At 43.0% G+C, this 22,379-nt stretch overlaps 1 long non-coding RNA gene across 6 annotated transcripts in view; it reads left to right on the forward strand.

Annotated features, from left to right (window-relative positions):
* LOC131810982 (uncharacterized) overlaps positions 1-22,379 on the forward strand; it is a 109,183-nt gene that overhangs the window by 27,923 nt on the left and 58,881 nt on the right. For 5 of the 6 annotated variants that reach the window (XR_009345778.1, XR_009345780.1, XR_009345777.1 and 2 more), the window contains exon 2: positions 2,977-3,124. This is a non-coding gene — a long non-coding RNA (uncharacterized LOC131810982). Of the gene's footprint in view, positions 1-2,976; positions 3,125-17,011; positions 17,078-22,379 lie in introns of all 6 variants that reach the window. The other variant, XR_009345779.1, reaches the window with a different exon arrangement.

Raw genomic sequence — 22,379 nt, forward strand, 5'->3', positions numbered from 1 at the left:
GAAACTCAATATATGTAGGCACCTTTCCATGACAGTAAATGCCGACCTTTTGTATGGGTCTATCATAATTGAAATCAGTGGACATTTAGGTTGCAATTTTCACCATAAAATTAACTTTTAATCTACATTTTTAATAATATTTATTTATTTACTGGGGGGAAGGGGCAGAGGGTGAAGGAGAGAGAAACTCAAGCAGACTCAATGAGTATAGACTAGATGTTTGAAAATGTTTGAAAATCTAGGCTGACCAAATCACATTCAGGGTTGTTTCCTAACGTCACTGAACAATTTAAACAGCAAGTTTCTCTTAAACTGTTCTTTCTTTCTTTCTTAGATTTATTTATTTACTTGAGAGAGAGAAAAAGCAGGTGCACAGGAGAGGGGCAGGAGGAGAAAGAGGGGAAGCAGACTCCCTGCTCAACAGGGAGCCCCAGGGCTCGATCTCCTGATCCCGAGATCCTAACTTGCACCAAAACCAAGAGTCGGAGGCTTTACTGACTGAGCCACCTAGGAGGCCCACAAAATGCCCTTTCATAAAATATCAATTTCTCGGGAGGTTGGTGGTGATGCATAGGGCGCAATGAAATCCGTCTAATGCTTAGTTTGAAGATTTGCTCACATCTGTTGTGTGGAGGGGGTGGGGTAAGAGTAGGGGTGAGTACTGTTGGGAGTTCCCGCTCTGATCACAACTGTTACTGCGTCATCACCACGTCGGGCAGGGGAGGGGGCGGGGCAAGAGGCAAAGCTCCAGGTGCCCAGAAGTGGGCCCGCTGGAGGATTCTAGCCATCAGAGGCCCCCACCTACCAGGACATGAAAAAGAGAACCTCCACCGGTTTCCCTCCAACAAAACAGAACATCAGCCAGCGCTGGTCCTCCTTGTGCAAGATCAGCCTGGCGCAGGTGGATGAATACCCAGAGATCCGTTCCACCTTCAAACCTGACATTCCCCTTAGTTACCATCCTGTGATTTCCTAAAGTCTATTTTCTGTTTCTTTTCAGCTATAGCAACCTGCTCTCCTAAATAGCTTCTTTATCTGGTGGAGCAATTACAGTCTGTGACTAACAGCTGTGGTTCATAAACACGAGTTTCACTGTTTGGGTCAGTAGTTCTTAGCCTTTTCTGAATGGCAACTCCCACAGCTGATCTTGGCATTAAGAGAAGCACCTTTCCTGAGCACTCGGGTTGGTACTCAATAGAGCAGTTTACTCTTGGAGGGTTCTGTTTTCCCATTATAAAGGAGGTGACATTTTTATTAAGTTGTGAGTCCTGGCATCTAATACCAAACATATTTATGGATGCTGACTTTATTAGTGATTTTAACTTTCTCCATTGAGCTTTTCTTTCTATTCCAAATGGTCTACAATAGGTATGTCTTTTTAGACTTAGAAAAAAAAAATGTTCTTTCAAAAAGTAAGTCTCAGGCTCGATGAAGAGTCTTAGACCCGACACCAAAAATCACAATCCATCAAAAAAAGGTATAAATTACACTTCAGAAGAATTCAAAGCTTTTGCTGTGTGAAAGACTATGTAAAGAGGATGAAAAGACAAGCCGTGGACTGGGAGAAAATACCATTTGCAAACCACACGTCTGACAAAGGATTTGTACCTAGAACATACAAAGAATGCTTGAAGGTTGAGAGTAAAAACAAAGAATTGAATTAGAAAATGGGCAGCCTATAAGAGACATGTCATTGAAGAGGGCATACGGAGGGCAAAAAAGCTCGAGAAAAGGTCTTCAACGTTACCAGCCATGAGAGGAATGCATTTGACCATGACCAGATACCACAACACACCTACTGAGAGAGCTAAAGTGAAAATAGTGACAATGCCAAATGCTCACAGGGAATCAGAGAAACCAGATCTCTTGTACGTGGCTGGTGGGAACGTAAAATGGTACAGTGACTTTGGAGAACAGGTTGGCAATTTCTTAAAAAACTGAACATAGACTTTCCATATGACCCAGCAATTAATCCCTGGGCACGTATCCCCCAGAAATGAAAGAACCCGAACAGGAGTATTCTTAACAGCTTTATTCGCCTTAGCCCAAATCTGCAAAACACCAAAACGTCCATCAATGACTATTTCATATCTTTTAGATATTTTTGTTTTAGAATGTGAGAGTTTATTGCTTAATTTTTTATTTGGAATAAAACTCACTTAACATAAAACATCACTTTTACTTTCTTGAGCGCACAATTCAGTGGTGTTTTTAGTTTATTCACAGTATTGTGCAACCATCAACATTATACGATTCCAAACATTTTCATCAGCCAAAAGGAAACCTCACACCCATCGGGTCATTTTCCCTCCCCTGCAATAACTAATCTCCTTTCCACACATTATATGATTCCACGTATATGAAGGGTGCCTATGTATGGAATCCTACAACAGGATACAAGAAAGAGTCCAGTGTGCCTGGCTTCTTTCACCCAGCATAATGTTTTCAAGGTTCATCCCTGAAGTAGCATGCATCAGAACTTCACTGCTTTTTGTGGTCGGATAATATTCCACTGCACAGATATATTTAAATTTAAATTTTTAAGATTTTATTTATTTATTTGACAGACAGAGATTACAAGTAGGCAGAGAGGCAGGCGGGGGTGGGGGGAGGAAACAGGCTCCCTGCCGAGCAGAGAGCCCGATGCAGAGCTAGATCCCAGGACCCTGAGATCATGACCTGAGCCAAAGGCAGAGGCTTAACCCACTGAGCCACCCAGGCACCCCTAATTTTAATTTTTTTAAAAAGATTATATTTATTTATTTGACAGACAGAGATCACGAGTAGGCAGAGAGGCAGGCAGAGAGAGAGGGAGAGAAGAAAGCAGGCTCCCAGCGGATCAGAGAGTCCAATGTGGGCCTCGATCCCAGGACCCCGGGATCACGACCTGAGCCAAAGGCAGAGGCTTTAACCCACTGAGCCAGGCACCCCTAATTTTAATTTTTGATACAATTTTTCTTTGTTCCCTTCCTGCAGGTCTCTTTTACGTTGGTTAGTTTAGCAAACTGCCTCCAGCCTGGACTGCTGACCCGTGACCTCCCATAACTCAAACCCAGGCTGACATATGTGGGCTTCGTTCCCTCACTTCTCAGTGTCTCCTCCTGAAATCAAGACGCTTCCTCAGGTAGGTCATTAATTGGGACTCAGAGGATCTCTACAGGGGAGAGTCTCTTCGTGGCACATCAGAGGTGACTGGTGTCAGGGTGGAAGGGAGGGGAGACAGCCAGTCTGTCTACGGAGCCGAACCAATTTGTAGTCTCTCCTAGTCACTTGACTCTCCTTTCTAGAACAAGGTGCACTAAATCTTTTCCCCAAAGCAAAACTTTTCTAAGCTGTTTTGGAAGCACACCCATTTTGCCCGAGTGTCCTTACTCTCTGCCTGGTACTCTTGCGTCCAGAGCTCTCTGTCCCACAGTGTTGCAGTCACCCGCTTACCCACTACCAAGCACAGTATCCTTCCATCACTGATGTCATAGCTGGGCTGAGCTGACTGTGCCCGTGGTATGTTGGTGTCTTAGTAAATGCGAAGCCCCGTTACTGAGCCCTCATGATGTACAGGCCCCAGACTGAGCCCTTTGCATCTGACTTCGGGCTCACAGCAATTGCATCGGACCGAAGCTGTTCTTATTCCCCATTAAGATTCAGAGGCAGAGGCTCGAAGAGTTTTAGGGTCCAGTCCAAGATCATAGCACCACTGAGTGGCTTGGGGAGGTTGCAACACAGACCGGACCGATGGGTCATTCAAGTGCACCGAGAGCCTAGGCTCTGCAGCCAGACTTCCTGGCTTCCATACCTGGCTCCTTGTCCATTACCTATTTGGATTTGCCTCCGTTTCCCTACCTGTAAAATGGGGTTAATAATAATACCTACCTCGTCGTGTCATTGTAAAAATGAAATACAAGAATCTGCTACGGCCTGAGAGCTCTGTGCCTGGCACATACTAAAGGCCATGTGAATGATCACTGTTGTCATGGTTGTTTTTATTACGTTAAGTCTTAAAAATGGGACAGTGAGGCAAGGAAAAGAAAAAAATGACCCAAACAGACACCATTTCACGTTGCCTCATGAGATCTCTTCTGGCCAAGTGACACAGCGCGCACTTACTCCAAGCGGCTGCTCCCAGCCCCAGGGGCTTTCAGCCACCCACAAAGCCAAACCAACCATTTCCAAAGCCACATTCTTCAGATCAGCGATAAGTCTCTGTAGTAACAGGAAAGGGAGCGAGGGGAGCATAACTCTTTCCTATAAGAGCCAGCCACGGATTTTCTTTGGAGAAGCATATTATGTGGGCACCCGGGACATTGCCTTTTGTCAATATTTAGGATCACCTAAATAACTTAGGAGCACGGATGCTTTGTGTATCTCTATTTCCACAACACACCACGGACTATCAGTGCCTTTAACTCTAACCAGATTAGAGAACCAATTCCAGGAACTCCAGAGCCGGTTCAGAAAACTCATCTTTACCAAAGGGTGTCATGACACATTACCTGCCTCACAGAGACTGGTTAAGAGACCTGCAGCTGAGGCTTTCTTCACTCCTCTAAATTGGTGATGGCTTCAGTCCAGGCCAAAATCAGCTTCAATTTGGAATCCCAATGAATAGCCCTGTGAAAGACTTCGCTTTGAGGGACCCTAAGTTGGCTGAAGGAAGATAGGCCTCACCATCAGATGGGCTAAAGCAGGTGGGTCTCCCTGAGCTCAGGGAGCTACAAAGATTTTTTGGGCAGAGCAATAAGAATGTGACTGCTGGCATAGGACCATATGTCAGGTTTATAGCTCTGAGTCCCCGACACAATCTCCAGGCTCTCATGACCTTCAGGAAAGACAAGGTTTACAGTTGATCTAATTTAGAAGGGAGAGGCTCTTTCCAGAATCCCTGAGTATAAGGAATGCCTCATTGAGGGGAGGGGGTGAGGGAGGTGGGAACATACCCTTAGGACTGGTGTCTAAAATAAGTGTCCTTACGGGCGCCTGGGTGGCTCAGTGGGTTAAAGCCTTGGTGTTTGGCTCAGGTCATGATCCCAGGGTCCTGGGATTGAGCCCCATGTCGGGCTCTCTGCTCAGCAGGGAGCCGGCTTCCCTTCCTCTCTCTGCCTGCCTCTCTGCCTACTTGTGATCTCTGTCAAATAAATAAATAAAATCTTAAAAAAAAAAATAAGTGCCCTTGGAATTTCCTGGGGAGGGGGGAGGGGACATCTCTATAAAGAATCATAAATCTTTAAGATTTTAGAAACTTATCTTGATGTGGCTTTATCAACATTCCTATTACATGTGTTAGTAGAAGGTACTTATCTCCATGGCACCATCACCTAACTGAACTCTTTTATTTTATGATAAAGAAGCTGAAGCCGAGTTAGACAGCAATATAGTAATGAAGACCCAGAACACAAGATGGCAGCCCTCAGTATATTTTTCCACACTCAGAGTCACGCTGCTAAAAGACGGTTCTAAAAATGTCCTTCTACACAGATCATTCCTCCTCTCTCACAAGGCTGGCGGGTCCCTCCCAGCAGATAGTTCTTTTTTTTTTTTTTAAGATTATATTTATTTATTTGACAGACAGAGATCACAAGTAGGCAGAGAAGCAGGGCAGAGAGGGGGAAGTAGGCTCCCCGCTGAGCAGAGAGCCCGATGCAGGACTCGATTCCAGGACCCTGGGATTATGACCTGAGCCCAAGGCAGAGACTCTAACTCACTGAGCCACCCAAGCGCCCCTCCACCAGATAGTTTTATCCACAAACTATTCAGAGTCCTCTGAAGCCTGTCTCAACAAGAACTAGAGCTTCTGCCGAGGTGGGGAGGGAGGATTCAAGGTTGAATTGAGAACAGAAGTGATTAAAAAGCTCAACAGAACAATCCTGCTGATTCAGAATGACTAGAGAGTGGTCTTCCTGATTACCTACTGTTTCTGCTCATGCTTACTGAGTGAATGAATATATGGAGAATTGGAATATAATACGAGCAGTGCTACTCAGTTCAATTGAGTCTTTCTTCCCCTAGTGTGTCGAGGTCATTATGATGACCGTTCTGGAGAATTCAAACAATGGCGAACAGGGTTGACAATCTTCCCTTTAGCAAATTTTTGGTAATTTACTGACCCTGTTGTAGAAGGTGAGGGTGTCTAAGCTCGCTCTTTTCTTTTTTAAAAAGTGAATCCCTTCATATCCGTCTGCTTATCGTTTTTTTTTTTTTTTTAAGATTTTATTTATTTATTTGGCAGACGGAGATCACAAGTAGGCAGAAAGCCTGATGCCAGGCTCGATCCCAGGACCCTGAGATCATGACCTGAGCTGAAGGCAGAGACTTAACCCACTGAGCCACCCAGGCGCCCCTGTCTGCTTATCTTTCCCTTAGCCTTTTCTTCATAATAATATCATCTAGTTATCTGAGACTTCGGTTGATTGGACCCTAGTTAGCCAGTTAATAGGACCATCACACAGAGGATTATGTCTTAAACATCTCCCTGAATTCTCTGTTAACAAGACGGGAAACAGGCCATGGGTCACTTGATCCTTTTTACTTCACTTAGGAACATGAATCTTGAGGCCAAGAGGCAGAAACCAGCCCACTGACACAGCTGGCAACTAGACACAAAACAATTCAGTGATAGGTTCAAGAAAAATGAGGTCAAGTTTAAAAAATAATTTTAAAAAATTCAGTGATCAGGGGCACCTGGGTGGCTCAGTAGGTTAAAGCCGCATCAGGGTCTCTTCTCAGCAGGGAGCCTGCTTCCCCGCCCCCGCCCCCTGCTTGCCTCCCTGCCTACTTATGATCTCTGTCTGTCAAATAAATAAATAAAATCTTAAAAAAAAAAATTCAATGACCAGTTCAGGTACACCTTAACTCGTTATGTATTTTTGAGCAGGCAATGAATGAAACACAAGAGTACACAGAGAAATATGTTCTGTAAACTAAGTTAACAGAGGCTTTTAGTGACACCTTTTTAAAAATCTTTTGCTTCTCAGCTTAAGCTAAATGTTTTAGCGTTTTATAAAATAATTTTTTAAAGTCACAGATCAAGATTTATCTACATTCAGGTAGATTCTGCTGGCTCATGTCCAAAAGACTTGGTCCTCCTGAGGGTAGTATCCTTTGCTTTTCTTCGAGTATCTTATTAACACTTTTACTTCTCAGGAATTATGCCAAGTATCAAGGCTACAGAGGAAGAAGATCCAGCCCCTGTCCTATGGGAACTGACATGAGAGACTAAACGCCCAAACATTTTCTCACTGTCACCATCATTTTCTTTCTTAAAATGCCATCAATCTGAGCTTCATAGACAATGCTCCTTACATGTCCTGTGGTTTCTCCACAGGGTTCCTATACACTTGCTTCTTAGTTCTCTTTAAGATGTACACGTAGTTCAAATTGAACAACTTCTCAGAAATGCTGCTGTGCATTTTTTTTTTTTTTTTCCTGTCTTTACCTCGTCACACACCCTCCTGCCTCCAGCCTGGTTCTTTCTTTGGCTCTTGATCTGAAATAACAAGGCACTAAACTGAGATGAGAAGGGCCTGCTTGTCTCAGGTGCCCCACATGGTGCTCACTGGTAAGGGTTTTGTTATATCTTTCTTTCCCAAGTTTGTCCTAGCCTATTTATCCCTAAATTGTTTTCTAGGCCTAAGCATTATTTGTAATAGCTAAAAAAAAAAAAAAGCAAAACAGAAGTAATCTCTATCTTCATCTGTAGGAAGGGAGTAAATTCAACTATGACATATCCATACAATGAAACTCTCTTCATGCTTTAAAAAGAGAGAAAGGTCTTGGGGACGCCTGGGTGGCTCAGTTGATTGAGGGTCTGACTCTTTATTTCCACTCAGGTCATAATCTCCGGGTTGGGGGATCTGGCTCCATGCTCAGTGGTGAGTTGGTTTCTCTCCCTCTCTTTTTCCCTCTGCTGGCTTACGCTTTCTCTCTAATATAAATAAATAAATCCTTAAGGAAAAAAAAAAAAAAAAAAAAAAGAGGGGCACCTGGCTGGCTCAGTGTGTTAGGGCCTCTGCCTTCAGCTTGGGTCATGATCTCGGGGTCCTGGGATCGAGCTCCGCGTCGGGCTCTCTGCTCAGCGAGAAGCCTGCTTCCCCCTCTCTCTCTGCTTGCCTCTCTGCCTACTTGTGATCTCTGTCTGTCAAATAAATAAATAAAATCTTAAAAAAAAAAAAAAAAGAATGAGAGGTGTCTCAAGATGTTGCGCGCATAAAAGCAGAGATTGGAATGGGGTTATCAGAGGCCAGACTTTGGAGGAAACAGGAAGATGTTGGTCAAAGGTTTAGCTATGGCAGGATGAATAAGTTCTGGAGATCTAATGGACAACATGATGGCTAGAGTTAGTAGTACTGTATTGCATTCTTGAAATTTGCAAAGAGAATAGATCTTCTCACCACAATAGTAACTCTATGAGGTGATATGTTAAATAGCTTGATTGTGGTAATCCTTTCACAATGTACACATAGATCAAAACAAAGTGTGTTCAACACCACAAATATATACAATTTTTATTTGTCAGGTGTACTTCAATAAAGCTGGGGGCGTGGAAGTGAAAGGTATGTATGATACACTGTAAAATTTTAAAAAGGCAAGTTAGAAGAACAATATGTGTTCTTAAAAATACATATGTAAATCTGTAGAAAATACATATGTGAATCTGAAGAAAGTGATGTGAACACACCCATACACAGTATTTGAATGAAAAAAATTTTAGGAGATAAACAGACTTAAAAGTGAGGAGTCTAGCAAGTGAGACAGAGAAGGAACCGTTGAAGGAAGGATTGCACTTTCTAATTCTGCACTTTTCTATTGATTATTTTGACAATGAGTAGATACACTTGTTATAAATAAATAAAAAGGAGAATATAATATTTTCCTAGATATTTCAAAACTATATATTCTTCTGGACTTTTTTTTTTTTAAAGCTTTTATTTATTTATTTGACAGAAAGGGAACACAGACAGGGGAGTAGGAGAGGGAGAAGCAAGATTCCCGCTGAGCAGGACCCCAATGCGGGGCTCGATCCCAGGACCCTGAGATCATGACCTGAGCAGAAAGCAGACGCTTAAGACTAAGCCACGCAGGCGCCCCTATTCTTCTGGACTTGCATAGCTGTTGAGTTTTCACATACTTTGATAATACCCTTATCTCCTCTTTGATAGCTTCAGGGAATTAAGGCCCCAGGCGAACAAGTGTGTGCCCCTCTTTCCTGTCTGTTGCTTCTCCAGGTTCCCCACCCCCTGGGATAATACAGAGTGTGTTTCATTCGGACTCTTGTACACCATTCCAAGAAATCGTGATCACATGATAGATAGACATCCTGGAAAATCTATTCTCCAGGCCCTGAAAGGAAGCCAGAGTGGTATGATTTTCAACTCACAGATCAGGAAACTGAGGCATGGAAAGCTGACCGGGTCTGCCCAGGCCACATGAGAGGTTAAAAGTCATGAGATGTGGTGGAAAAGGTCTTGGGTTCAAAGCCCTGAACCCCAAGTTGAAATTCTTGACATATTACATTTTCTTTAAGCAAAATTTTAACTCCCTGAGCCCCAGTTTTCTTGTTGGTAAAATAAGGATTAGAATGCCTGCCTCCCAGAGTGGTACTATTACATGAGAGTATTTAAAATTTTTTCCCATTGTAAAGCACCATATATATCATAAGACCAACAATCAGAAAATAAGATGTGAACAGTCAGACTGTTGTGGTTGCATATACAACTAGACTTTGTTTGATTTTCTTACGCTCAAAACACAAATTTTAAACTGTCTTTCAAACATCTTAGAAGTAGTCCCTTTACCTTGAAAGGTCTCGTTCTTTAAACTCAAGCTTTTTTGTTCTCCGCCCCAAATATTTCTCTTCATGCATTTTAAAAAAAAAGGCACAGAAGTATCAGTTCCACAGGGAAGGCAACAGTACTCTACTAGAATGCCATACCAAATTGGAGAGAAGTCTAAAAGCAGATTAAAGTTGTTTCAAATGCTTCAAAGAGGAGGAAAAATCTAATCCCCCAAGGCTTCTTTAAATCCATAGTCCTTAATTTCACAAAACTTCCCAAGTCTTTTAAAAGGCCCAAATATCATTTTACAGTGTGAAGGAGTAATGGAGAACATTTCCCAATTTTTAAGAACATTCTTCCTTCCTTCAAAAAGGGCTCGAGAAAGCTGGGTCTCCCCTCACAAAGGAACTGACCCAAGTGGACGACGACCTGCCGCCTTAGCAGGGAATAGGGGCAGCCGTCCCCAGAGCCCTGAGCCTGGAGTTGATGGTTAACGACTACCTGGAGAATTCCTCAAAGAAGCAGAGTCAGGCCTTTTCCCTGTTGTTTCTGGGCGCGATTTTCATGTCTGTCATTGTGTGGAAGAACGCCCAGTCCCTCTACTGTGTAACACTGAAGGAAAGAAAGTTTCCAAATGAGAAGAAAAACAAGGCTGGTTGTAACAGACGCAAGTAGGACCCCTTCCGCTGCTTTAGAAAACTGTTCTTCCTAAGCTATCTTCACCTGCCCAGAGAGGCCATCCCTTGTCCCAAAACACTTCTCCTGACTTTTCCCTTGCTGACGTATGGAAGCAATGATAAGAGCCCCCATTATAGCACGAATATGGGTTGAGATGACTTCAGTACCAAGCACTTTGTCAAAGGGCTTACGTGAGGCAGATACTATCATTAGCCCATTTTACAGATGACCAAGTTGAGGTCTGAAAGCCTAATGCAGCTGCCAAGTTTCACATAGCTACTTAAGGGGTTGAGCAGGTACTTGAACCCAGATCTTTCTGACTCTGAAGTCCGTGCTTGGCCAGAGCAATGCACTGCCTAAATACAGACCACATGGCGAGGCCCGGGTTGAACACTTCCACTTCATTGCTGATGTTATTCAGCTAACTGGTATTATGGTTAACAATAGCAGCCCGTGTCCCTTCTAAGGATGCTCAGTGGCTTACACACCTGGTCTCATTTCATGCTTCCCAGCAGGTGTAAATGGAACAGACTACCCTGACCCTGGAAATAATTTCTGCCTCTTCAGTCAGACTTTGCTTCTCTCCTTTTCTCCTGTTCTCGTCTCCCTCTTTCTTCATCTCTGAGCTGTCCTGGTTGCATTTTTACCTTGCCTTCAGACTGGCCTAACCTGTAAACCTTGTCATGAAGAAGATGGTGAGGGGAGACATCTTTTCAGGTGTCTTCTGCTTTAGTTGCAAGGGAAGTTACGAGTGTCCCTCTCTGCTCTCCGTCTTCAGGACACCTCCCTGCGGAAAGTGCCAGAACGGTGACCTCAGACCACAGCTTGAACGCTGATTGGAAGTCACCCAGCTCCCGAGGTGATAGAGTGTCCTTTCTTTAAAAAAAGGAGATAAAAATAGCTAAGAAACAACACTTTCCTTAGTTCTCTGAAAGGTTGGCATCCTTCCAGGAGAGACTTATGTACTTTTTGTACTTGGAGGAAAAAAAGAGATGGGATCTGATCCAAGAATGGTCCTACAAACGAGAGAAATATGGAGCAAGCAGCTGGAGCCGAGCGGCCAAGTGGTACCACCAGCTGCAGGCCCATTAATTAACATTCCCTGGTATGTAGCAGCTTCGGTGACCTTGATTCTTGTTGAATTCACAGAGATAATTTTTACAGAGCCTCCACTTTTCTCGCCGCAGTGTATTTACCCAAGGAGTACCTTGCATATTTCCCCCCATCTCTCTGAGCCGTAAATTTATTCTAATTGCGAAGAGATACAGTAAAAGCCTGATTGAACACTTGGCAGTTTATAGAGATTTATTTCTGGGGCTTAAGGGGGTTTTTAGAGTGTGTGACTAGAGCGGGGTGGAGGGGAGTTGGGGAAAGGAGCCCAGGAGAAAATGTAGATTTAATGGATCTATAAAATGTCCCCTCTAGATAAAGGCTTGTTCCAAAGACTCTTAAACAGCCTGACCCAAACCAGGGTCCGTGACAGCCAGTCCGACATGCGGTGTCTGAAGAATTGCATATTCCTCTCTGGGTTTTGGGGTTTCCATATGAAATTCGTTATTCCCCACGCAGAGGTGGGACAGGGCTGAGTCTGTTTCCCAGAAAGAAGCAGCATATTTAACTACAAATTTCTAAGTACTAAAAGCTATGAAAAGAGGCTAAAGTAAACCTCCAGCACCAGCCCTCAAAATCACTCAGCCTTTTCTCTAACCTTCTGGAAGATGCATTCCAAATTTTAAGCATCTGTCCTGGAAAGTGAATCGTGAGAGCCTGTCCTTTGTATCAGGATTTCTGTCCTTCAAAATCTAGTTATCCATGACACTTCCAGCCGATGGTGAGACAGACGGACACTCTCTCCTCTAATGGGGACTTCTGCTCACAGTCGACTTTGCCTGTACACACCACTGAACTTTTCCACGAAATCCTTCTAGGCTTTTGATCCCATGAGTGACATTCGTCTTTTTGCAAAGCAGCTGCTTTGCAAGTTTTGCTGAAGACGAATTTTTTTAGGACTTTCAACTGTTAACTTTGTTATATTGTACATCTACTCACAGTACTAAAATAGAGACCTTTGTTCTGGAAGAAGACACAAGATAGAAAAGGATACAAAGTAGATACTAGTGAGGAAGAAGCCTGCAAAGTCGGTGACTGGCCTCTTTGGCCAGAGGCTAAATGGGGAGTGCGTGAGCGGTTTGGGATGTCCTCTGCATTTTCACTTTTTTCAGGAGTTGGCATAAGGAGACCTTAGGAACATTTTTTTTTTTAAAGTTTTTGTGAAGTTTAACACATGGGGGGGAAAGGGCCATTTAACAAGTTGTTTTAAAGTTAACACCCAAGTCAAGGCGTATATAATATTGCTAACTTTCCCCCATAAGCTGCTACCATGCTCCTCAAGAAAACTGAAATTGTGATGTTTATGGGAATCACTTCTGTGCCTTTTAAAATAATTAGTTACCACCTAGGTGTGCATCTATATAGAATAGTTTAATTTTATATCTTAGAACTTCATATGAACGGAACTCCTGCCCTGTTCTTTTGTAACTGGCTTCATTTGCCATTACATTTGTAAGACCCATTCGTCTATTTTGTATGGAGCTAAAGTTCATATCCACTGTGGGCCAGTCATGGTGGCACGGTACTTTTTTATTTACAGAACTGTTACATGTACTGTTGGGGGACATCAAGGTTATTTCCACTTTGGGGCTGTTGCTAATAAAGCTGCTGGGAGTGTTCATGGGCATGCGTGTAGGTGCACATGGGAATTGGCTCGGCTGGCCTGGTTGGTGTCTAACAATGCAATTTGAACGAAGTTTTAATCAAGGTTAGTCCTAGGTTTAGGGACACCTGGGTGGCTCCGTTGGTTAAGCATCTGCCTTCCGTTCAGGTCACGATCCCAGGGTTCTGGGATCGAGCCCCGCATCTGGGTCCCTGTTTGATGGGGAGTCTGCTCCCTCTGCCTGTTGCTCCCTGTGCTTATACTCTCTCTCTCTGGTAAATGAATAAATAAAATCTTTTAAAAAAGCAGGTAAGTTCTAGGTTTAATGACAAAATGGACAGAATTTGTCATTTGTTCATTCATCCAATAAACGTGAACTACACTTCTACTACAGGACTAGTGAATATGTGACACAAGCTGTCTCTCCTCTTGTCTATGCTCACAATAGACATTACTCATTCATCTGGGCGTCCTTTCCTATTGAGTCTGAAGTGGCTTCAGAATTGTTGGAAGCAGGGGCGCCTGGGTGGCTCAGTGGGTTAAAGCCTCTGCCTTTAGCTCAGGTCATGATCCCAGGTTTCTGGGATCAAGCCCCACATCGGGCTCTCTGCTTGGCAGGGGGCCTGCTTCTCTTCCTCTCTCTCTGCCTGCCTCTCTGCCTACTTGTGATCTCTCTGTCGAATAAATAAATAAAATATTAAAAAAAAAAAAAGAATTGTTGGAAGCATGGTCCTCAAGGCAGCTACTATTAAGGATCAAAGATGGGAGTGTGATGGTTAATTTTCTGTCTCAACTTAGCTAGGCCGCAGTGCCCAGATACTTAGTCAAACATTATTCCAGACATTTCTATGAAGGATTTTTTTTTTTTTTTTTTTAGTTCAGATTACATTTTTAGTTAAGATTTACTCAAAGTCAGTAGACTTTGTTTGGACTTTTTATTCAGAAGACTTTGAGTGAAGTAGATAATCCTCCATACTGTGGGTGGGCCTCATCCAATCAGTTGAAGACCTAAGAGAAAGAAGAATGACTTTCCCTGAGAAAGAAAGAATTCTGCCAGAAGGCTTTCTGGATTCAAACTACACCTACCTTTTCCCTGGGTTTCCCACCAATGGACTACCCTTGCAAATTTTGAACTTGCTATTCTGTGGGATCATGTGAGCTAATTCCTTAAACTACCCCCTACGCTGGTTCTGTTTTCCTGACTAATACAGGTGGCATGATATTGACATAATATTGTCTGATGGCAAAGGAACAGAAAGCTTCTCAGACTAAGTAAAAGGGATTTATTGTTGATAGAGTGGAATCCCTTAGAATTAAACATCAGGGAATACTTTAAGATTTAGTATTACCCTCCTCAATAGCAAATCATTATAGCACTGTTTTCATCTGAGGCATTTTCTAAAATAAAAATGTGAGCTTAGGGGTGCCTGGCTGGATCAGTTGGAAAAAAAGCATGCAACTCTTGATCTCGGGGTTATGAGACTGAGCCCCACCTTGGGTTCTACTTAAATAAATAAAACTTCAAAAAATCTGGTGAGTGTATGTACAATTTCTCTCCTAGTTGGTGAGTGTCATCAGATGCTCTCAGCCAGTGAGATCTAGAGCAGAGAAACTATTCTGACCTTCTCAGCCATTGAGCATTAATGTTTACTACTGTGGCTGTTCCCAGCCAAGACGTGAAGCTCCTCACTACACTGGCAAAGTTGGACGTGTCTTATGATATATATTGGGTTTTTTTTCCTGCCCTAACCTCCCTTTCTGCCATCACTTTTGTGTTCTGACAAACAGATCTGACCCAGACTCGCTGACCAGAATGTATAGCTAATAACACTGGACCTACTGCAAAGAAATAACGGGCAAAGTGTCATGTTAGATGTTAGGATACAGGTTTTCTGGAAGCTGTAGTTCCTCCTACGCATTGCATAAAGAAGCTGAGGGTCTAGCTCAGCAGGTAAATAGGGATATTGTTGGGGGAGTCTTTGACTTAGGTGGGTCTTCATGATGGGTCAGGGAAGCTCAGGGTTGACCAAAAATATATGAGAAGGAGCTGGAAGAAATTATGGGAGAGAGACTGGAAGAGCATTGGCCGGTGTGCAAAGCCTGCGTCACATCTCTATGGGGACTGTGCCAGCTGGGGCTCTTCAGGCTGCTGCTTACTAGGAAGGGGTGATGGCCAGGCCTCTCTTCTGGGTCGTGTGCTGGCTGTGCTCGCTGCTTCTCCTGCTTCTCCACCAGCTTCCCTACTACACTCTCCCCTCTCCAGATTAGCCCTGTCTATAAGGCTCCTGGTTCCCACTACTCCATCACTTGGTTTGGCTTTGGGTTTTTGTAGCAGGTGTCATTGGTGTCCTGCCCACCTTGGAGTTCACCTGCAGTAGTGGTAGTCAGTCTCCATGGAATGGAACTCCCCACCTCCAGTATCCATATCTCTCTGCTTTTCAAAGAGTGGTTTGGTTTCGTGTTGTTGTTGTTGTACCAGAAAGCTTGCTGGAGGTGCCTGGGTGGCTTCGTTGGTTAAGCGACTACTTTGGCTCAAGTCACGATCCTAGAGTCCTGGGATCAAGTCCCTCATCAGGCTCTCTGCTCGGTGGGGAGTCTGCTTCTCCTTCTGACCTTCCCTTCTTGTGCTCTCGCTCTCTCATTCCCTCCCTCTGAAATAAATAAGTAAAAATCTTTAAACAATTAAAAAAAATAAAATTAAAAAAAAAAAGCAAGCAAGCAAGCTGCTGGACTGCAGGAATGTGCATCCCCATGCAGGGGATGTTAGAAGTCAGTGCATAAATGCCCCAACCTTCTGGTTTTCCAATGGGATCTAAGGTACGGCCCACATGGTTTCTCAGGGCATGTCAGGGGCGGGGGGGTTAAACCACAGTTTCCCATGGTGGTAACCTGCTCATTAACATACCTTATATTGGCTTTTCTCCCTTCTCTGTCTCCCTTCCCCCATCCTCCCTTGTACTTCCTCAAATGACCTCCTAAATGAACTTCCTGCACCGAAGTTCTTGTCTCAAGTTTGGACTTTGAAGGTCACAGTTTTATGTGACCTCCCAGTGGCCACACTTTCTGACTCCTAGCCCTAATGACTCTTACGTTCAGAATCCTGTAAGCAAATCTGATTTGTCTAGATCAAGGGTGACACATGCGTTCCTGGTTCACTTAGCTATGGGTTGGGTCATGGAGGCGGTGGGCTTAGCGTTATTTAGGACATGAATGACTTTTCTTGTACATCTGTCTTCTCCATGCCAGGTGTCGTGCTGGGCAATCGGACACAGAGAACAAAACCCAATTTCTGCCCTCAAAGAGTTCTAGTTAGGAAGTAGACTTATAAATAATACTTACATCACAAAATGGTAGCTTCTAGAACCGTGGGGGGAGGGGTAACAAATATTATGGAAGTAAAGTAACTATAGGTTGGGGCACTGAAGGGTGGATAGAAGCTCATCCAGAGAAAGGGTGTAGAGAGGATTTTCTAGGTAGAGGACAGGATGCGATGAGAGAACACAGGCTGCCAGACATTGTCTTACCTTAGCAACATCTCTTTGTGTTTTGTTTTCTTTCTAAGAGGAAGAGTGAGGCACCATGGGAGAACCTCAGGTGCTCTGGGTTCAAGCCTTCTGTTATTTTCCACATCAGTGGGAAGGTGTCCACATGTTTTGAAGCCAAGGGACATATTACTTTACAGTAGAGGGAGAAAAGTTAAAGGATGTTGGAAAATGGAGAATTGGAGCATAGAGCCAGGATAAGCAGACTGTTATACAGCTCATGGCAACTGCTCTTGGAGTCATCGGGAGTAATATTCATTATCATATAAGTTAATGCTTTGGATGAGTGCCTGTGACTCTTCTGCTTCTAGAAAGCCAAATTGCCTGTCTTCCACAGACCTGCAAGAGACTTCTCCTCACATGGAAGGGACCTGACGGTAAGGATGACTTTGAAAATATTTAAGCACCATATTGCAGCTAGTGGACCAGTTAGACGACACAGTCCACAGACACTGGGATGCTTGCACAAAGTGGGTGCAGGCCGGACCCAAGCCCTGTCTTAGGGACCATCAAACCCAACACTTGTTTGGCAGGAGAGGTTGAAGGACTAATCTGAGACCATGGGGTGACAGGGCTGGGTGTGGGAGCCACTCCTGCATTCACCCACCCTCCCTCTCCGCTGCACATCAGACTCCTCCCTGGCCTCAAGGCCTGCATGGGACAGGTGCGCTACGGGTTTATCCTAGACTTGACTCATACCCATGGCTGCCCACAGGCAGGGTGTCTGATTCTCAAGAGATCCCCAGTGGGGAAAGCTTTGGAACCTCCCCTCAAAATTATAGCTCTGACACTGCTTATGCTCATGTTGAAAATTCTTTTTCCGCTAGTAAATAAACATTTATCATTTATGTTTTTATCTACATCTACTATTTATGTTATGTAATGTATGTTGTTACAAGCATAATTTATTTGCACACATATCACATAACATATGGGAAAGGGTGCCGGGAATAGTCAGTTTTTAAGTTGCCTATCAGATGTGCACCATGTCTCTATTATTTTCCTTAAATCCACCTAACTCTGACTCCAAGTCCCCATCTTGCCAGGCTAGTGAGAAAGGTAACTATCTACCTCCCTCTTTTTAATCCAGAGGCTTGGGCAGAAGTCCAGAGGTCTTTTGCAATACGAAGGCCCTGCCTTATCATCATTATTCATTTATTCAACAAATATTTATTGAACACCTACCACATGCCAAGCCTGGCTCTTGGAGCTGATAAGTAGTGATGTCCAGAAGAGGTTAAATCCTTGCCCTCTGTTCCAGGCTGAGGAGCACTCTGCTCCTCATTGGTGAGACTGGGATCGGGCCTCCCTAGGAGCTCATGCAGCCCCTCCTCACTAGATGCTGCCTATCTAGGCACTGCCAGGAAGCAGGGAGAAAATCTCCCATCTAGATGATCTGCACTCCTTCCTGAGGGGGACCTCTTCTCCTAGACTCATCACTTCTCAAAGTCATCCTCCCTGAGCCCTCCCTCCCCAGACCATCCGTCATGGTGCCTCAAGGCACGAAACTTTTTTTAAGATCATAATTGTGATGTGTATTTTTTATTATCACATCCATATGTCAGAAGTCTCAAAACAAAATTATTTTGTACTTAATTCAATGACTTTTTAAAAAATTGTGGTGTGGTAAAAATCATGTGAAATTTACCATCTTAGCCATCTTGTAAGTGTTCAGTGGCATCGGGTACCAAGGTGCAAACCTTTTATCCCAAGAGGCTGCATCCGATTTTTAGCTCTGCCCAAATTTTCCAAGCAAAGCCCTGCAAAGCCTAGAAGTCTGTTTGAATGAAGGGAAAGGGAACCAATGTAATATTTTAGTCAACCAACCTGACATACAAACATTGTAACTGTCAAAAGAAGTTACAGTGCTGATCTGTCCCTGCTGAACTTTAGGCCACATTCCTACCCTACACATTTGGTCAACACATGTGCGTAAGAGTGTATATGTGTGCGCCTGTGGGCATGCACACGTGCACCTGCATTTGTCCAGTAGCTGGGCCTCAGGAGACTCTGAAAGGTGGTTTTGTCAGTTACCAGATCACTTTTAGTCAGAGTCCTGCTGTCTCTTGCTGATCTCCTGAGAAGGAGATTAACTTCCACAGCACTTCAACCTAATTCCCACTGTCACTAGCTGGGAAAGACCCCAGTAAACCCGCGCTGGGTCAGGGATCTTCTGATCAAGGCGCAAGGATTATCTGGGGACATCTATGTTGTAACTGGCGACCCTGATGACGAAAAAGCTCCCAAGACACAGAAGAATGGATCTGGAAGGACCTAATTTCGTTCACTGTGACAGGACAAGATGTTTTGGATGGAAGAATAGTTGTTTTGTGCTTCACTCTCTTTTAAGGATGCTCATGTGATTTTCACATGTTTATCCAGCAATTTGAAACATGTGTGTTTGCGGGGTGGGGGTGGTTTGCAGCACTCTTCCTTGGCAATTTCATCTTCGGCAGATGGTGTAAACCATGACTGCTGTGCCACGGACTCTGATTTCTGACTTCCCCCTGATTTTGTTTTCATAAACCCAGCTTCCTGCTGGATACCTCTCCCAGGATACTCACGGAATCTCACATTCAGTATGTGTACAACCAAAGTCATCATCCCCCCCCCCCCCAAAACAAAGCCCTCTTCCTGGTGTTTCTATTTCTTTTTTTTTAGAGAGGGAGAGAGAGAGCATGCATGACCGGGTGGGGTGGAGAGGAGGGGTGGAGGGAGAGAATCTTAAGCAGGCATCATGGAGCCTGACACCCCGGGGCTCCATCTCAAGACGCTGGGATCTTGACCTAAGGCAAAGGCAGATGCTTAACCAACTGAGCTATCCAGGTGCCCCTGGTGTTTCCATTTTTTTTAGTGGTGGTGTTCTCCCCATTCTTTGTGTTCACAATCTTCAGGTGATCTCTGGGTCTTTCCTTTCCCTTGCTTCCCATATCTGGGTAATTAGAATATTCTCCAGATGCGATCTCCATAAGATCTCTCCATCCACTCCTTCCTTTCCATCCCCACCACCAGTGGCCTCGTTTTGGCCCTCCTGGGCTCTTACCTGAACCATTACTGCAGCTTCATAGTTGTTTTCTTCACATTGGTGTCTGATCACTACTGTAATGGTCTAGCTCAGTCTTCCTGGTTATGTTTTCAGTCATACTGCTAGATGGTGAGCTCTGCATTTTATTCATTTTTATATCCCAGTGCCTAAGATGTACATAGTACATCTTAGAGGTACGTAGTAGGCACCCAATAAAGGCTGGATTGAATTACGTTGTTTTTCTACTGAAAAATTTCCAGTGGCTTTCCATTCCCTACCGGATGAAGCTACAGCCTGGCTTTCTGAGCCTCTGTTTAATAGAGTGGGTTATCACTTAACTAAACTAACTGCTTTTCTGCAAATATTCTCTCTACTCCCAAAAGTGAGTTGAAATTAGAAAATGAAAGAGACATAATATTTGAAGCCACAGTAGCTGAGAATTATTCAAAACTGACAAAAAAAATTTAGGAAATACAGCCATATACCTAGCAAGATACATTAAAAGGAAGTTTATACCTTAGACAAGTTTATAGGGAAACTGGAGAACACCAAAGACAATGAGAAAAATCTTAAAAGCAGCTTGGAAGAAAAGAAACATCACCTACAAAGGACTGATAATTAGACTCTTAACAGACTTACTAATAACAGTAAATGCAAAGAGACAGTGGGATAATATATTCAAAGCATTGAAAGGAAAAACTGTCCCCTGTATATCCAGAAAAGCTTTATTTCATGAATGAGAATAAAGTGAAGACATTTCCAGATCAACAAAATCTAGCCGAACTTTACTAAAGGATGTTGAAGCTCACTGGTCAGTCTTCTTCTAAGGTTTTTTCTCTGTGTTTCATAAACGACATCCTCCCAAAGACGTTCCCTTCAAAGAGGGTGTTATTATCAAACCCGCTTCAAAAATGCTGTGTGGAGTGCTATGTCTCCCTGTTGGAGATCCACAGTTTAATATGTGTATGTTTGCAGTTCCCTAAATTATCCAATTATACAACAACTCCTTCTACTCTTTACCCCATGAATATCTCAAGCAACTGGTGTTTCTAATGACACATTTACAACAGAAGACAATGACTTATTTGAGCATAAGCCAGAGAGTCAACATTTTGAATTCCAGTTCTGTTAACAACTAAGCACATAATTAGTTTTAAGTCATATGTCCTCTGGCTCCTTATCTGTGACATATCAAAGCAGATCATATTATATCATAAGCAGTCCCTTCAAACTCTATAAAGTTCCATGAATTAAAGAGCATTGTCTATTACAGTCAACCAGTCAGTCATTCCACACATATTAAATTCCTTGTATGTGGCAGTGTGTGAAATACTGGGCAGATAATGATGAATACGATCAACATAATTTCATTTTGCTATCTGTTGAGGATGATTTTCTAGAGCTCACTATGAGAACATTGTTCTTTGGCTTCCAGAGTCAAATTACCTCTGGTTAAAAATTGAGCATTTACTGTCTCTTTATTATGTATATCGGGTTGTGGAATGAATCTTTAGAATCAAAATTTATGGTCTAACAAGGCTTATGATTTTTTTATCCAAGAGTTCCATTGTAAGTATCAGAAATTCAACATCATCCCTTAACTGTCTTTAGATTTTCATCTTTTCATCGTAACTTTAAATGTGTGTCTTCCACTGTCTTTTGTAAAATACAATCCTCCGTAGTTTAAAAAGCAAATTCTAGCTATATGGCATCAACCGAGCACTACTGTGTATAGACATTGTCCTACGCATTTCACATATATTATCTCGTTTAATCCTTATGACAACCATGAGACCCAAATGCTAATATGATTCCCACTTTACAGAGGTTCAATAACTTGCCCAAAGTCATACGGCTGGTGAAGTTGGGCTTTGACCCAATGCAGAATGGATCCTGACTCTGCACTCTCTACTCTAATATTTAACTGCCGCTCTTCTTTAGATACTGTCCAGAAAGTTTTCTGATGGAAAGTTAAGGGTTAAGATCTCTGAAGAGCTGAACAACCATATGGGATTTTTAAACATCTAACTTCAGCTAGGTAGTATACAGTGAGGAGGTAATGAAAAATTAAAAACCTTTTTGTTTTTGGCTAAGTACTAATCTTTGTGGTTCTGAACATACCATGTGCCAGAGAATTGCACTTCAGATAATAAGTTAACATAAAATTGGTGGTACAGTTTAAACCTGACAGCTCTCTCTCTGTCTGATGGGTTCTGCGAAAGTAATTTCAAAGATAAGATTTTACTCTCAAATCTGAAATCGGTTCTTTAAACATTTCCTACCCCATCCAGTCTTTATGAACTAGTTTCAGTTATATGGAGAAAAACTCCAGTGCTAGGAGGAAATGAATCTTTTCATCATAAAATATTGTATTTCCAGAAAAGAAGCAAAATATAATCAAAGAAATGTGAACCAAACAATGTCAGTGAGAATTCTTGGCATTTAGTTTTCGAAGCCATTTTGCATGGAAATGAATAGAATATAAACACAGTACTTCATCTAGAATATGGCAAGAAACTTCAAGATTGTAATGTGCATTAAGATAACATTCCAAACCTATCCTTTCAAGTTTTCAGCCAAGAATTTGTTTTTACAATTTCTTTGCAGTTGGCAAACAGCTAGACTCTGCTTGAGATATCAGTTTTCATGTTTAT

Source organism: Mustela lutreola, chromosome 1, assembly GCF_030435805.1.
Source record: "Mustela lutreola isolate mMusLut2 chromosome 1, mMusLut2.pri, whole genome shotgun sequence".
Taxonomy (NCBI): domain Eukaryota; kingdom Metazoa; phylum Chordata; class Mammalia; order Carnivora; family Mustelidae; genus Mustela; species Mustela lutreola.